This window comes from Pongo pygmaeus, chromosome 12, assembly GCF_028885625.2.
Source record: "Pongo pygmaeus isolate AG05252 chromosome 12, NHGRI_mPonPyg2-v2.0_pri, whole genome shotgun sequence".
Classification (NCBI taxonomy): domain Eukaryota; kingdom Metazoa; phylum Chordata; class Mammalia; order Primates; family Hominidae; genus Pongo; species Pongo pygmaeus.
Genome location: NC_072385.2, coordinates 77,614,790 through 77,622,673, shown reverse-complemented (window position 1 = coordinate 77,622,673; position 7,884 = coordinate 77,614,790).

Sequence of the window (7,884 nt, the reverse complement as noted above, 5' to 3'; positions counted from 1 at the left end):
TTCATTTAAAAACACTAGTATTTTTACTGAATTGATAAAAATGGATCATTGACTGCTGATAGCCCTGTAATGGACTCTTGCAAGAATAATGTTGATTAAATTATTTATTTTCTTGGACTGCTTTCTTATTGATGCATAAAAATTCAGTATTTTTGAATAGCAGAATTTACATTATCCATGAAAATATTCCCATGATGAATACACATTTGGATTTCTGATATACTTTATATTACTGAAACAAGCCTTTGAAAGAGATGGTTTTTAATTTTTTTTCTAGGGCTAAAATTCTTTGTTTCTATGTTGTCTTTTTGTCAATGATTTGGAGTTTGCATCAGGCCAAGACAAGGAATGAACTTAGGCAAGCCTTCAACAGATGCTAAGTCTTTTCTTTAAAATCCACATTACACATAAGCAATTTTAAATTTGTACATAGAAGATAAAGTGTAGTTATTAAATTGATTGCTAAAATATGCCCCAAACATTCACTCATGTGACTGGTGGCCTGCGCATTAGAAGAGGACTCATTGAAATACATGGAGGTTGGATTGCAGCTTTGGCCTCAAAGAATATTGGCAAATTTGCATTTACGCAACATTAATTTGCCTCAAGTATGTCACTGGTGAGTTCTTTGTTTTAGTGAGTGCCAGATGTATTCTTCTTCAGAATATATTTGGTGAAACTCTCTTTCTGAATGCCAAACGGACATGAGAAAACTTTCAGTCATCTGGAGCTTGTAAATTGTTCTAAAATTTTTGGAATTTTATTGAAGGCTTGATTTCATCATAAAGCAGAGAATACCTTGGAAGAATAAAAAGCAAATCAATCAGAAATGATTGGAACCAGTAATTAGAATTTCCTTGGAGAGAGAAAAATGTATGATGTAAATCCACTGCCTTGCAAAAAAGATTGCTTTCTAACAAGTTATCAGATCTTACAGAACAACTTCAGATGCGAACACAGATGTGAAGCTGTTTTTTTTTTTTAATTGTTGTTTTCAGCTACAAGTTCCCCACTCTCTCCTTTCAAACTTAGATATTCCGGAAACTTCATTTGGCTAATCAAGGCTGATGGGGTTTGAGGATGATTGTATTATGGAGCATGAAATTAGAAATAATACCCATGAAAATTAGTAATTTTATTTCAATATGTAATTTAAAGAACTGGATCATGACTCCACTTTTGTCAGTTTGGAACCTTTTCATAATATTTTGTTGATTTTTAGAATTTTCTTTGTTCTACTTTCCAACTTTATTTTACCTTACTTGAATTATTTTTTCCTTCACTTAGTGGATGAAAAGTACAGAAATGCTCTTCAACTGTCTTTTTGTGAACAGTTAATCTTATATCTTGATGCTGATTACAGATAACAAAACAGATTTTAAAATATCTTTGAAAATATTTAAATTAATTTTTAGAGAACAATGGTTTAAACAAAATCATAGATATTTTGTATTTGCTGACATTTAGAACTAAAAAATATATACCATTAGTAAGACTGATTTGTTATTTTTTTTCTCTCAGTATGTTATATCCTATACCAGTGGAACTGCTGAGACCAAAGCCTAAAAATGCAATGGATGTTATTATTTTCTCTCTGCTCTTCAAGGAACTTTAAAGCATAAATTATTTTGATAAACTAGCATTAACTTCTAACTTCTCTCACTGTAGAATGTGGAAAGGCTTAAAAAATAACCCACAAACTTTTCTGCTTGAAATTTATAATATGCTGCTAGCAGATAATTTATAAAAAATGGCATATTTGACTTTTATTGTTGACTAAATAGGGCAAATGTAGAAACTCTATTCAAGGTAAGAGGTTAAAAGTTTATATATCCACAGAGAGATATTGCAAGGAAATTGCTTGGATTTAAGTGTGTGTGTGTGTGTATGTGTGTATGTGTGTGTGTGTGTGTTTTGTAAAGAACTCTGTTCAAGAAGATGCTTCAATTATAGTTAATTTTTAAAAGGGCCAAGAGTTATAAAACACTTGAATTTGTTCAATTCAGTTGGAAAAACGCTGGGATCAGAAAGAACTTTTCAATCTGATTTTAAAATTGGTGAATTTCATTTTATGGTAAAAAAGAAAAAGAACAAAAAGGAGATCTTGGCAGCCATTTTCTCCAACTCCCTCATGAAATTTAAAGCTTAGACGACTTATCCAAGTTAACACTAGTAAGTGGCAGAACCAAGAGTAGGACCACAAATCTTAACTCCTCATTTTTGGAGCATTCCACTTCCCCACTTCCCTGCCCTATCTCTTTATTTACAGCCTCCTTTGTTGATTTGACATAATTAATCTTCATTATCATCATCCATCATCCATCCAACTCACATTTGACTGAGGAATGTTTCCAGCCCTTAGGGAGCTGTTGGGTGGAGTAGACATGAATGAAATGGATGTTATCTCTCTCTTCTGCTAGGCTGTGATCTTTTGGAAGGCAGGGACTATGTTTGTCTACCTCCTTAGCAGCCCATATTACAGTATATGCTCAACAAAGCTTCGTGCAGAATGCACTTTGCCTTGGGAAATTTCTCCACTTGACCCTCTACTATGAATCCTGTTGTCTGTTTTGATTTCTGTCCCATTGCTTCCTACTAGGAGTCTTCTTCTCATCTTATACCCGCTCTGTAAGACAATTCACTTGGCCAGCCTGGCTTTAATTCTGGCATCTCTCCTAGAGATGACCTTTTACATTATTGTCGCTCAATTCTCTGCTCTGCAGACCTTGGGCTAGTGACCTTTATGTCTGCCCCTGCTGCAAACTTCCAGGACATTGGCCCCAGCCCTTACTAATGCTCAAGCCTCACCTGTCTGGGAGCTGAAATTGATAGTCTTATCTTTGTATTGCTGAGCAAAATCATATGGCCTGGCACTTGGTGGATACTCCACAAATGTTTGTGAAAATAAATCATAAAGATACTTCATGGTGTCATATTTGTCCTCATCCTCCTCATTTTTTTTAATTGAACGTTTAGCTAGGAGAGACCATATTACATACCATGTGTGATATAAAATGGCTTATGGTTCAATTGTTCACACTCAGATTCATAAATAAAAATTAATCTGAGTCTTAAAATTCCAGACAGCTGGTTTAAATATCTGGAAAATTGTAGGAATAACTGTTTTTATTTCCTCCTCTGTGTATTGTGAAGACTTAGTTGAATATAAATTTGTGCTATATTAAGGAGTTATTTTCTTTTCTCTCCAAGGAATTATCTAAATCAGTGAAGAAGATGAGGTTATACTAAACATACATGGTAAATTTCTATCACTTAGTCTTCTTTCAAACACTTCCAGAAATCCTGGGCTAGAGCTAATTAATAACTAATAACTACCAAATTAAAAATAATGTTTGAATAAGCTATATTTTAGACAAAATAGTACTTCTTTTTCTTCTGAAGTATATTAAGCAAGTATAACAATAGGCTTAAAAATGACCACCTTGATTAAAAGTTTATTTTCCATGGCTTGCCAACATTTAAAAATTAACTTATGTTTCTAAACATTCTGTAGCTTTCTTCTTCCTATTGACTCATTAGCAATATTTGTTTTTTCCTGATTATAAAAGTAGCAAATGCTCAATGTAGACATTTTATAAAACATACAAAAGTATAAAGCTGTAAATTAAAATCACCCATAATAAAAATGGCTTAATACTATTAACCATTGTTAACATTGTTGTATATTTTCCAGACTTTCTATGTGTTTCCATTGGCTTTCTCCTTCTCTCTCTCTCTCCATACTTATTCTATGTATATATGTGACTTTTTCACATGGGCACCAAAGTGGCATTGCATTAGACGTCACTATTTACATAGTCAATAGCAGAAACACCTTCTTGAACCTAGAGGCTCATAAGCACCTTTCCTTAAGAACCACTGTGTGATGCTTTGGCCAGGGGAACAAATCTGGGTGATGATACTGCACTCAGTTCATGGTGCTACCTTCTTTTCCTCCTCCCCAACAGCTGTGTCTGTTATTGAATTAAGTGTGGGTTTTCCCTAAGAGGTTTCCAAGTCTCTCAATGCAAATCACTTTGCAGCAGGCCCACGCCACTGGTTCAATTCAAACTCATGTCTGAATTATAATGGAAAACATGGTATAACTATCTCTATCAAATTATACTTGAGTCTGCAAAGTGACCTATTAGTTGGTGATAAAAAATAGGATTTTGAACTTTTATCACAGAGTGAAGAACTTTTGAATATTTGTGAATTTTAGACTTCTGTTTAGATTATCTTTGAGAAGTTTTGCTGTTCTGGCTATATGCTGGCTCTTATTTGCTGTGCCTAATCACTATATCTTCCTTCTTTTCATAGCATTGTCTATGTGTCTTTCCTTCCTAATATCTTTTATCCCCTCATTAATTTTTCTACTAGCTGTTGAGGAATGCCAGATTTCTGGGGTTTTTGTTTGTTTGTTTGTTTGTTTGTTTTGAGACGGTGTCTTGCTCTGTCGCCCAGGCTGGAGTGCAGTGGCTCGATCTTGGCTCACTGCAACATCCACCTCCTGGGTTCAAGCAATTCTCCTGCCTCAGCCTCCCAAGTAGCTGGGATTACAGGCCAATGCCACCATGCCCAGCTAATTTTTATATATTTTTTTATTAGAGACGGGGTTTCACCATGTTGGGCAGGCTGGTCTCGACTTCCTGACCTTGTGATCCACCTGTCTCAGGCTCCCAAAGTGCTGGGATTACAGTCGTGAGCCACTGCACCCAGCCTAAATGCCAGATTTCTTAAACCAACATCATTGCATCTACATGGGATAAGTAACAACTGGGTCACAGAAAATAAGGCTACCTTTGTTCCTTTTTTCTTCTTTCTCCAAAAATAACCTTGAAACTAGAGTTGAACAAGTTAAGAATTAGTTAAGTGTATTTCAGCCTGAGGATCATTTTTCAGACCCCTCTTATTCCAATGTTCTCATATTTATCAAACGCCCAGCAACATTAAATGGGCACTAGATCTTTAATTCTTTGTCCTCCTACGCCATTAGTGTTCTTTTTATGATTCGACTTCAGAGCTGAAGGCTCTAATACCACTCCTCCATTGTATCGAATTTCTGAAACATAGGCAGACAGACAGACACATACCCACTCTCACATTTAATAGCAGAGCTGTGTCAGGAATCCCGTTTTCTTGCTTCTTATCTCATATAATATTAATCCCTCCCTTCATTCTTGAGGGCTTTTAGAGCATCTGCATTGCTCCAGGCCCTCAGCTGAGTGTGAGGGATACAAAGAAGGCTCAGTCTCTGGCCCATCCTAATATGGAAGGGGAGATGGACAATGCTTAATTCTATTTGAGGAGTCAAAGGCTAGTAGAGCAAGTGATGCTTGATGAGGAGTTCCTCTCACTTAGTCTTCTTTCAAACACGTTCAGAAATAGATTTCACGGGAAGATAGGGTTTTACCACACAAACCCTCTAGGGTTGGATGTTTTAGAAAGAGGAAACAGCATGTGCAAAAGCACAAAGACATTGTAACATTCTTATGGGAACCATGAACACTTGGGTTTTGTTTCAATATAGGTGCAGGTAGAGGGGGATGGTGGAAGATGAAGTTGAAGATCCAGGAAAGGGTGAACTAGTGGGTCCTGAGGAATGGCTTGGACTTTGTCTGTGGTTGATGGGCACCATTAAAGAGTTTAGAAAGGGTATTGATAACTCTGACTTAAATGTTATAAATATTACATTGCTGGTAGAGGGAGTGGTGGGTGAATTCTTGAGAAGAGGTGTGAAGTTAGAGGCAGTTGGAAACCTATCTGAAATTTTCAGGTAATGGGTAGAGAGAAGATGTCAGAGCTGGGGTATGTTAAGGAAGCAGTCTGTTCAGGACATGAAGATAGTGAGAGGAAGAAAGTTCAGATGACTCTTGGGTTTCTTTCTCAGGAGAACAGGTGGACGGTGATGTTATTAGCCACTAGACTAGAGGAAGAACCAGAGAAGAAAAAGAGTTGCGAATGAAAGAGAAAGAGAGAAAAGCTGTTGGAGTCTCATGAGTACTGAGGACTGTTTGTTCTCCCAATTGGAAATGGGTGTAAAATACTGGCTTTAAGACACACAGACTGCGTGCGGTCGTTCACAACTGTAATCCCAGCACTTTGGGAGGCTGAGGTGGGAGGATTACTTGAACTCAGGAGTTTGAGATCAGCATGGGTAACATAGTGCGATTCTGTCTCTATAAAAAATAAAAATAAAAATAGCCCAGCATGATGGTGTGTATCTGTAGCCACAGCTACTAGGGAGGCTGAAGCAGGAGGATTGCTTGAGCCCTGGATGTCAAGGCTGCAGTGAGCCATGATTGCACCACTGTACTCCAGCGTGGGTGAAAGAGTGACACCCTGTCTCAGAAAAAAAAAAAAAAAAAAAAAAAAAGGCACATAATATACATTTGAAAGATAGTTATCCAGCCCTGAGGAACTGTTTATAATAACAGAGTAAAATGATAAAGGCAAACTATTGGACTAAGAGTCAAGAGATTGTTTGATTTTTGCAGTAATAAGCTGCTGTCAGATATTCATTACATCTAAATCTAAACTCCGTGAATGCAAGGGCTGTTTCTGTCCTGTCTACTTCTGTGTCATTTCCATGAAATAGGTTCTCAACAAAAATTTATTGGATAAATTATTGAATGACTAGTTAGGTTTGTCTAAGAAGCTGTGGTTTCATTGAAGAATCTCACAGAATGCACAACACAAGGATGTTGTCAATAAAACTGCTTCCTTTATCCCATTCCCTTGTTAATTAACTTCAACAAATGCTTATCATCTTCCTTTTGTGACTCCAGTTTGGTACCATTTTCTTTGAAATATTGAAAAACCTGAAGAGACTGCTTGCTTAATGGATCTTGGAAGTGTGGTAGTGTTAATTTGTATATGTTTTAGTCTTTCCAATTAGATTTTTTTTTTTTTTTTAGTCGGAGTTTCACTCTTGTTGCCCAGGCTAGAGTGCAGTGGCGCAATCTTGGCTCACTGCAACCTCCGCCTCCCCGGTTCAAGTGATTCTCCTGCCTCAGCCTCCCAAGTAGCTAGGACTACAGGCACCTGCCACCATGCCTGGCTAACTTTTGAATTTTTAGTAGAGATGGGGTTTCACCATGTTGGTCAGGCTGGTCTCGAACTCCTGACCTCAGGTGATTCGTCCACCTCGGCCTCCCAAAGTACTGGGATTACAGGTGTGGGCCACCATGCCCGGCCTAGTCTTTCCAATTAGATTTCTTAAAGTACACATTTCAAAATGTGTCTTATTCTTTTGAATCCCTATTTCATTTGGACAATGGTGAGATTTTAAAACATGTAGAATGTTTAAGACACGCCCATATGCAAAAGTCCTTTGCAAACTAAAATGGACGTGTATTTCCGATATTATTTGTAAGCAGTAATGCATTAAGTCTGACTAGCCTCCAATTTGTGGAAGTAAGGTTTATATGAGAAAGCTCTGAGTCATAGATTTGAAACTGATTAATAGACTGTTCCTAGATTATAAAATCATTATAAAGCCAATGACTGTACGACCTTCAAGTAGCTTATTAAGTCAGTAAATTCTGTGAAAAAGAAAACCTAATAGTCAAACTATTTATGGGCAGTCATGTAGATTAAACTATTGGTTTTACTGCTATGCAGAGATACCACTTTTAATTTGATAATCGGAATTAATTAGGTGATTATGTGCTGGCTAACTGCTAATGCATTTTATTTGAAATTGTTAAATATATTTTGGTTGTCGTAATTGAATTTTATGAGTAGAAATTAAAACTTAGTCAAATGTCTATGTAAAATCATCTGGATGATTTGTGTGTGTGTATTTGTGTTATTTACTTATACTTACAATTGGCTGTTTTTTAAAAATTTATTGAGCCTTTAGTTTTCCTACAGATACTTGGA